General features: G+C 43.1%; 1 protein-coding gene across 1 annotated transcript in view; it reads left to right on the forward strand.

The window, feature by feature from the left end:
- Nucleotides 1-4811: 4811 nt before the first annotated feature.
- The window catches only part of KLF5 (Kruppel like factor 5), a 21562-nt gene continuing 17031 nt past the window's right edge, over nucleotides 4812-9342 (forward strand). The window contains exon 1 of the mRNA XM_008055962.1: nucleotides 4812-4991. The gene's annotated coding sequence lies outside the window, so the exon portion shown is untranslated. The remainder of the gene's footprint in view (nucleotides 4992-9342) is intronic.

Raw genomic sequence — 9342 nt, forward strand, 5'->3', positions numbered from 1 at the left:
CCAGGTGGGTCTCGAACCTGCGAGCTCAGGCAATTCACTCACCTCAGCCTCCCAAAGGCGCGGGATTACAGGCTGAGCCACCAAGCCCGGCTTCACACATTTTTTTTTATTTTTTATTTTTGAGTAGGTGTCTCACTCTGTCACCCAGGCTGGAGGGCAGTGGCATACTCCTGGCTACCACAGCCTCAACCTGCTGGGCTCTGGTGATCCTTCCACCTCCTCCTTCCAAGTTGCTGGAACTACAGGCACACGCCACCATGCCCAGCTAATTTTTTCATTTATTGTAGAGATGGAGTCTCGCCAAGTTGCCCAGGCTGGTCTTGAACCCGTGGGCTCAGGCAAACCTTGGCCTCCTAAAGTGCTGAGATTATAGGCATCAGCCACCACACCTGTCCACACACACATTTTTGTCTCCTTATGAATGTGATACTTGCAGACACTATGACCCTTCACCTGTATATATTCAGGGTGTATATTCTAACAAAAAGGATATTTTGTTATACAATCAGTCATATTGTCAAGTACAGCCATGTAACACAGTTAATATTCAAATGTTGCTAATTGCTCAAATAATATTCATTGTGTCCCCACACCATCTAGTTCAAACCCCAAATTACCAATACCTTCATTTATTTATTTATTTATTTATTTATTTATCTGTTTTAGTTGGAGTTTCACTTTGTCACCCAGGCTTGAATGCAGTGGCACGCTCATGGCCACCACAGCCTCGACCTGCTGGGCTGAGGTGATCCTTCCACTTCAGCCTTCCCAGTAGCTGGAATTACAGGCATGTGCCACCATGCCCAGCTAATTTTTTAAAATTTATCGTAGAGACAAGGACTTGCCATGTTGCCTGGGCTGGTCTTGAACCAGTGGGCTCAGGCAGAGCTCTTGCTCCAGCCTCCCAAAGTGCTGGGATTACATGCCTGGCTATTTAGGGATACCTTTAAAATGAAAGTTCCTGCCTGAGTGTGGTAGCTCATGCCTGTAATCCCCGCATTTTGGGAGGCTGAGTGTAGAGTAATGCTTGAGCACAGCAGTTCGAGACTAACTTGGGCAACAGAGCAAGACACTGTCTCTATTTTTAAAGAGGAAAAAAGAAACACTTCCTGAGCCTTTTTTTTTTTTTTTTTGGTCTCTTATGATATTTACATTTTTGAAGCATGCAGGTCACGTGTGCAGGTGTCTTTTTGGTAGAGCAATTTGTGTTTCTCTGGGTATATTCCTAGAAGTGGGATTGCTGGATTGTATGGTAGATCAACTTTTAATTCTTTGAGAAAATGCCCACACTGCTTTCCACAAAGATTAAAGTAGCTTATGTTCCCACCCAGAGTGTAAAAGCATCCCCTTTTCCCTTGAGACTGTGTAAATACCCTATTCTTTTTCAGAATTTCACCCATTTGTGTTTCATTGCCATGGAGTTCTGTTTTAATCAATACTATGATTATTGCAAATTGGTGATTTTTCTAACTAAATTATTTCTTCTACATTTTCAGCTGTCATTCTAAATTTTATCTAAATTTTATCTAAATTTTTATTTATTTTTTTAAGCCGGAGTCTCACTCTGTTGCCCAGGCTGGAGTGCAGTGGCATGCTCCCGGCCACCGCAGCCTTGACCTGCTGGGCTCCGGTGATCCTTTTGCCTCAGTCTTTGAAGTAGCTGAAACTACAGGTGCTTGCCACCATGCTCAGCTAATTTTTTTATTTATTGTAGAGACGAGGTTTCTCCAAGTTGCTCAGTTTGGTCTTGAACCCCTGAGCTCAGGCAATCCTCTCTCCTCAGCCTCCCAAAGTGCTGGAATTACAGGCTTGAGCCACTGTTCCCGACCTTTTTTTTTTTTGAGTCAGAGTCTTGCTCTGTTGCCCAGGTTGGAGCACATTGGCCCACTCATGGTCACTGCAGCCTCGGCCCACTGGGTTCAGACAATCCTTCTGCCTCAGCCTTCCAAGTAGCTAGAACCACAGATGCACACCACCACATCAGGTTAATGTTTTGATTTATTGTTGAGACCAAGTCTTACCAAGTTGCTCAGGCTGGTCTCGAACCCCTGGACTCAGGCAATCCTCTCTCTTCTGCCTCCCAAAGTTCTGGGATTACAGGCATAAGCCACTGCACCTGGCAGATTGCCCATTTTGAGTAGGACTCTGTGCTAGGAGACATCGTGAGAGACACAAAGAGAAGACCATTCATTCCCTGAAGGGGCATGCAATTTGGTATGGGAGACACATAATGCAGATGGTAAGAAGTGCCTTCTGTGGGATGCAGAGCTAATGGGAAGGAGAGATCAATGGAGGAGAGTCCTTTCTGGGCTGTGGAGTGGCCTTGGGAGAAGGATTTAAGCTGGGCCTTGTGGTATCTGGTATATGTGCTCAAAGAAAGGCATTGCAAACGGGGCATGGTGGCTCAATCCTGTAATCCCAGCACTTTGGGAAGCTGAGGTGAGAGGATTGCCTGAGCCTGTGGGTTCAAGACCAGCCTGGGCAATGTGGTGAGACCTCATCTCTACATTAAATCAAAAAAATTAGCCAGGCATGGTGGCACGTGTCTGTGGTTCCAGCTACAGAAGGATCGCCTGAGCCCAGCAGGTCCAGGCTGCGGTGGTCGTGAGCATGTCACTGCACTCCAGCCTGAGCGACAGAGTTGGAGCTAGACTCCAAATAAAAAAAAAGAGAAAGTCATTGCAGTTGGAGAGAGCTGCGGGGGCTTTTTGGAAATTACAAAGAATCCCTATGGTCAGAGCTAAGGTTCATGGGAGAAGAGAAGGGGTCTGCTTCTGAGATACAAGCTTTGGAAGCCAGGCTGGGGTCAGCACAAAGGCCCAGGTTGCAGAGTTTGGGCTTCAATCTACTCATGAAGCAAAGCAACAACATGAATTCGAGGGAGGAAGGCCACTAATCAAATGATGCTTAGTGTGTTCAGGTCAGGGACTCTGATTCATCTTTGCAATTCAGGGCCTGCTACAGTGCTCAGCACACGGGGGCGTTCAAGAGTGATTTAAAACTGGGCTCGGTGGCTCAGCCTGTAATCCCAGCACTTTGGGAGACTGAGGTGAGTGGATTGCGTGAGCCCGTGGGCTCGAGACCTGCCTGGGCAACCTGGCAAGACCTCATCTCTACAATAAATCAAAAATCAGCCGGGCGTGGTAGCGCACGCCTGTAGTTCCAGCTACTTGGAAGGCTGAGGCAGAAGGACCTCCTGAGCCCAGCAGGTGGAGGCTGTGGTGGCCATGAGCATGCCACTGCACTCCAGCCCAGGCGGCAGAGTGAGACTCTGACTCAAAAAAAAAAAAATGGAAAATGAATTACAGCATATTTATTTTTGTATTTAAAACATTCTTCAGATGATCTGTTCCTAGCTTCAGACTCCCTTTGTAATCTCCCCTCCGTTTTTTTTTTGTTTTTTGTTTTTTGTTTTTGAGTTGGGGTCTCTGTCCCCAGGCTGGAGTGCAGTGGGAGGCTCACGGCCACTGCAGCCTCCACCTGCTGGGCTCAGGTGATCCTTCAGCCTTCCAAGTAACTGGAACTACAGGCATGCACTACCACGCCCAGCTAATTTTTTGGTTTATTGTAGAGACAAGGTCTCGCCAAGTTGCCCAGGCTGGTCTTGAACCTCTGGACTCAGACAATCCTCTCTCCTCTGTCTCCCAAAGTGTTGGGATTACTGGCGTGAGCCACTACGTCCGGCTCCCTCAGTTTCTTTATTCTGCAGTGGAGCCTGGAAATCTAGTCATGAGGCTAAGACATTTTACATATTCTCCCAGTCCAGAGTGCCAGTAGTTGAGGCTATACTTACTAGTTTCAGATGGAAAATCATTAGATCTTCAACTACAGTTCCAACTAGCCCTTAGCTGAAAAAGGTAGGATTTGTTTATGTGTTTTTCTTTTTACTCAGGGCCTCACCCGGTCGTCCAGGCTGGAGTGCAGTGGCATGATCATGACAATCATGGCAGCCTTGATATCCTGGGCTCAGGTGATATTTCCACCTCAGCATCCCAAGTAGCTGGGACTACCGGTGCATGACACTAGGCGCAGATAATTGTTTATTTTTTGTAGAGATGGGGTCTTGCTAAATTACTAAGTTTTATAGAGACGGGGTCTTGCAGAAGGGGTCTTGAATTCCTGAGCTCAAGCAATCCTCCCTCCTTGGCCTCCCGAAGCACTGGGAATATAGGCACAAACCACTGTGCCCCGCCCAGTTTTATATATAAATAAAAATATGTTTCTTAGAGAGAAATTGTCTACCATGTTCGTTCTTTCTTTCTTTCTTTTTTTGATTTGGATTCTCAGTCTGTCGCCCAGGCTGGAGTGCAGTGGCACACTCACGACTACCCCAGCGTCAACCTGCAGGTCTCACCAAGTTGCCAGGGCTGGTCTCGAACCCACAGGCTCAGGCAATCCACTTGCCTCGGCCTTCTAAATTGCTGGGATTACAGGCTGAGCCACTGAGCCTGGCCATCTATCATTTTCAATGTTATTTACACCTTATTCTTCTGTATACTGATTGTAAAATTGTTCTTCCCCAAAGTTGTACAAGTTTACACAATCATCAACAGTGTGTGGAAGTTAAGTCGTGAAGAACTGTAACTGGCGTCAGCACTATGTTACACATTTCATTCGTAAATCAACTTCTAGAAGGGTGTTTCTGTGTGACCCATGCACAGTTCGTCAGTGTGTTCCCCGCAGGTGCCCCACAGCCTGATACCATTACTGGGTTTTTGCCATGACTTGGGCAGCAATTGGCTTGGGGCACTGCTCATTGTGATGCGATGATGTGGCCTCCCTAATGTTTTGAAAGATTGTTTGGTGTGGCCACTTCAGTTCAGGACTTTTCGCTTAATCTTGCTATCATGTTTAGAGGCAGAATTCAAATTTTGCCCAGTTTAAGCTACAGTATGCCTGGCTTCTAACTTGGTTCCAGGCATTTATATTCTTCATTTGTGTCTGCTTATTAGTCTAACAAGGTGGAAAAGGCAACTCCAGTTCCCCAATAGGTAAGCCTCTTTTTTCTTTTTTTGGATATTACTTGAGTTTTAAAATCAGGCTAGGTAAATTACAGTGCATTTAGGAATGAGCACACAATGGTAATCTTATGAAATATTTTATGAAAAATACATTTAAGTCCAAACTTAAATATAACATTTAATTTCTTAAGAACTGAGGGTAGGAGACAATACAAAAGTAAAATTTAAATGTTTATCATAAGTCATTTTAATTTACACGAAAAAGAAGTATATAGTCTTATTTAGATTATGTGCTTTTCATCACAAAAGCCATGAATAGGAATCTTTTATCTCTTAATCTTTTGAGTCAAAATGGGTTAAATTCTGACTAATCTCATTTGAAGTTTCTATTTATAGGGTTATTTCCTCAATGACTTTTTTCTGATGTGTGGCTTTAAGTAGTTGTCATTAATGAAACAATACAAAGATTAAAGATGTGAAGTGTTTTACAGGACGAGATAATTATGTCTTATGTTTTCACTGATAAAGATTCCAAAAGGGGTGGATATCACAGAGTCACTTTTTTTTTTTTTTTTTTGAGTTGGAGTCTCACTCTGTCACCCAGACTGGAGTGCAATGGCCGCTTCCGGCCCCCGCAGCCTTGACCTGCTGGGCTCTGGCGATCCTTCCGCCTCAGCCTTTTGATATGTTGTAGAGATGAGGTCTCGTCAAGTTGCCCGGGCAGGTCTCGAACCCGTGGGCTCAGGCAATCCACTCACCTCGGCCTCCCAAAGTGCTGGGATCACAGGCTGAGCCACCGAGCCCGGCTCAGAGTCACTTTTAATGAAATAATCTTACCTTCGAGTGTACTCCTTATAAACATTATTCTTGTGCTTTATTCTTGGTGAGATCCCTTGGTGATTTGATTCTGATTTTATAGAAATTGAATATTTTATGAAGACTTTGCCAATCAAAGTGAATACAACTTTATTGGCTGGGATATTCTTTGCCAAACAACCGAACTTAGTTGTTTTTTTTTTTTCCATGTCTTCGTGTGAACACTGCCATGGTGATGGCTTCCTAGTCCCCATCTCATCATTCAGAAGCTATTTATCTATTTTTTCTCCGCTCCCTCCTCCAGCCCCTCCTCCCCCACCCCGAATGCCTGTTCAACCCCCGCACATTCAGTCTTATTTATTCCCGTAAAGATAGTGACACTTATGGTTTATTCTAAGACTAAATCTGTGTTGCCCAGTGACTAAGGACTTAAGCATGCACACTGCTTCTCTGCTTACCCTCCTACCTAACTTGACTACTCAACATTTTTATTTCTTTCCCTCAGAATCCGAATCCCCTGTTTTGGCACAGTTCACTTAACACACCACTGCCAGGCCACTAATTGATTTCTGAAACCTGACATTTGTTTTCTGTTTTCTCCTATCTTCCCTAATGGTACAGCACTACTAAGCTGGAAGGAATGCAAAGAACTAGAAAGTTCAAAGTAATTGAGGCTCTGTCCATTCACACTGGCTGGCTTCACGCCAATGTAGAACCTGGAACATTTGAAAAATATTTATCAAGTTTTAACCCCTTTTGCAAAGTCGACGAAACAGGTTTGCTGCTATAGCATTTGTGTTAAGAGCAACAGCAAGGAAGCCTGGTTGAACATGTTCTTTATATGTTCAGAACCACATGGCAAATGTCTCCGAAAAGGATTACTTTCCAATTTCTGTACTATTGTACAGTGCTAAGCTAGTTATTTTCTGTGAGATTGCAGAGCTAGGCTGAAATTTCAGAGAAACCATTACTTAAAAGTGGCAGCCCTATTTCATGATTCTTTATGGCAGAAATGAAATTTAAATACATGTTACTGTATTAGAGCAAAAAATAACATATTCAATTTTTTATTGTAAATTCATTAGCTATGCAAGCCCAACATAGCTAGATTCTTATCTATATTCATTAAGAAAAGTAGAAATATAAAGAGATTAACAAGACTATACAAATATTACAAACTTCTGAAATAGCTGTATGGGGTTGTTTTGTTTGCAGTGGGAAAGCTACAAATGAAAGCATATTAAAAACTGTGTGAAATTGCAGAAGCATTTCCAATAAAATACATGAATTTTACTGAAATGAAAACTTAGGTTGAGAAAGAGAAAAGGAAAAGTCTAGATAGGTTTAAAAATACGTTAAAATACAATTACCAAACTGTATTAAATCTAAGTTAGATTTACTTTACAGTTAAGAGGGTAAAATTTCTAGTAAGAATTCTCTATGTCACATTCAGGTTCGATGTTTTTAGCATCATGTAACTGAAAATCTTTCCAAGTTCAATTTTTTTTAGAAATTACATTAAATCTCATACCAATTCCATAATGTTTCTAATCGAATTAATTACACGATTGGGGGTTGCTATTAGAGAAAAGCAGGACAATTTTTTCTAAAGATGAAGGTTGACAGCATGGGATTGGTTAGGAAAAAATTTGCAAAAGCACTTATTAAATAATACTTTGGTAACATGAAAGTTGTCATCAGCCATTGTCTGAAGGCAGTGATCACAGCTATAAAAATGAATCGTATTAACAGGAAGGGAAGAACAAGGAGAAAAATCTAGCTTCCAAATAATTTTATCTTTTATAATAAGTAAATACATCTAACACTTTACATGCTTTATTAATTTTTTTTACATAGTGAACATGAATTCCATGCCTCTGATAGATATACAATTTGAAATGAACGCTTTTTCTAAGAACTCTTTTTTAAAGCTGTTTTACCAAAAAGTGACGAGTATATGTAAAACTGTCTTATGGTAGATCGTGCTGTCAACATATGTACATATGTAGTAATATTACCGGCATTTTTATTGCAGTTTATTGTTCTGACCTCCCAATAAGCCAGATAAAATCATGTACAAGAACATTAAAGATTAAGGGAAATGGTTTCCTTAGGTGACTGCTCACAAAAATGCCTCCTCCCATTGTAATAACATAGTAAATGGACAGTAATATATTTGGCTATTACTTTCTTATAAATTTGGATTCCCAGTTTTCAGAGATGCTGCGTGTCTCATGTTTGAGGCTGCTTTGGTTGTCTTTTCGTAGGAAAAGGTGCCATGGTGTTAGGTAAATGTGCTGTTTCTGTTTCGTGAGTATTAAAGTCCATTTTTTTGAACATACAGTGCTAGCAAAAATAAGTCAAAGATGTAATGTCTATTTAAATACACATTTGAGCTAGTCGTGCTTAAATTAGATTCCATGCTTTGGCTAGAATCAACATGGTTTAAATATTAAAAACTTCAAAATTCAGGTGGCCCCTCCCCCTCCTCTCCAAGCACGGATACGAAGAGGTAGAAACGCGTGAGAAAACTTCTAGCTATTTAAATACTGAAGGGGAAAAAATAGGCTTTTATGCAAGGACTTAATAAAAAACCTTTTATTCAGGACATTCCGAATTTGCTTTGCTAAATGGATACGTTCACTGCTAAAGATACATAGAGACAAGAGCTGTTTAAAATGTGTTTATCACACCGCCCCTAGTTTGCTACTAAAGAAAAGTACATTTTGTGTGTTTAAAAGCACACACTCATCAAACAAGGCTCCAAAGCCTTGGCGCCCCCACCTAGCTGCCTTGTGGGTTTCAGCTTTCGAGTTTCAGGTCCTTGCACAACACCTAAGACGTGCAATACTCTTTTTCTCCCTAATCCTGGCAGAGAACAGTCCGAAGAAGTCTCCCTCCGCGTCTCCACCCTAATTCCCCCTCTTCCTAGATTCCACCCGTCCGCTCCTTCCCTCCGCCCCCGGCTCCGCCAGCCCAATCTGTCAGAGAAGTTGTGTACAAACTGCGCGGCCGCCCTGCGCGCGAAGCTCGTGGCCCGGGAGGGGCGCGGTCGGCCCGGCGGAGGCGGGGCCCTGGGTGACCCTCTCCCTTCTCATAGGCTGGCCGCTCCGGCCCCGCCGGCCCCGGGACGTCGGGATTCGCGGGGGCGCTGCCAATCAGGCGAGAGGGCCCCGCCCACCCGGAGTTGGTGAAATAGAGGCGGGCGTCAAGTGTCAGTAGTCGCGGGGCAGGTACGCGCGCTCGCACTTCGCTCGCGGGTGTCGGCAGCGGCGGGAGCGGGCTCCGGCGAGGGCGAGAGCGCGGCGAATGTGTATGAAACAAAGAAGACGACTTGACGAAGCTGATGTCTACTATCGGAGGGTAGTATGTATATGCTCTTCAGCCCACTCAGAATTAAATTACACTTCTACCATATTACTTTGGACAAATTACTTACGTTGATGTGCCAAAATCTTTCACTCAAAGTACATGATTTTATATATAATTACTTTGAATGTGTCTAATAATAGCTAAAAGCACTAATCCATTCTAAAATTGCCACCATACTGTAAAGTGAAGCCTG

The sequence above is a fragment of the Carlito syrichta genome, unplaced genomic scaffold (assembly GCF_000164805.1).
Source record: "Carlito syrichta isolate Samal-C Ts95f unplaced genomic scaffold, Tarsius_syrichta-2.0.1 Scaffold302053, whole genome shotgun sequence".
Taxonomy (NCBI): Eukaryota; Metazoa; Chordata; class Mammalia; order Primates; family Tarsiidae; genus Carlito; species Carlito syrichta.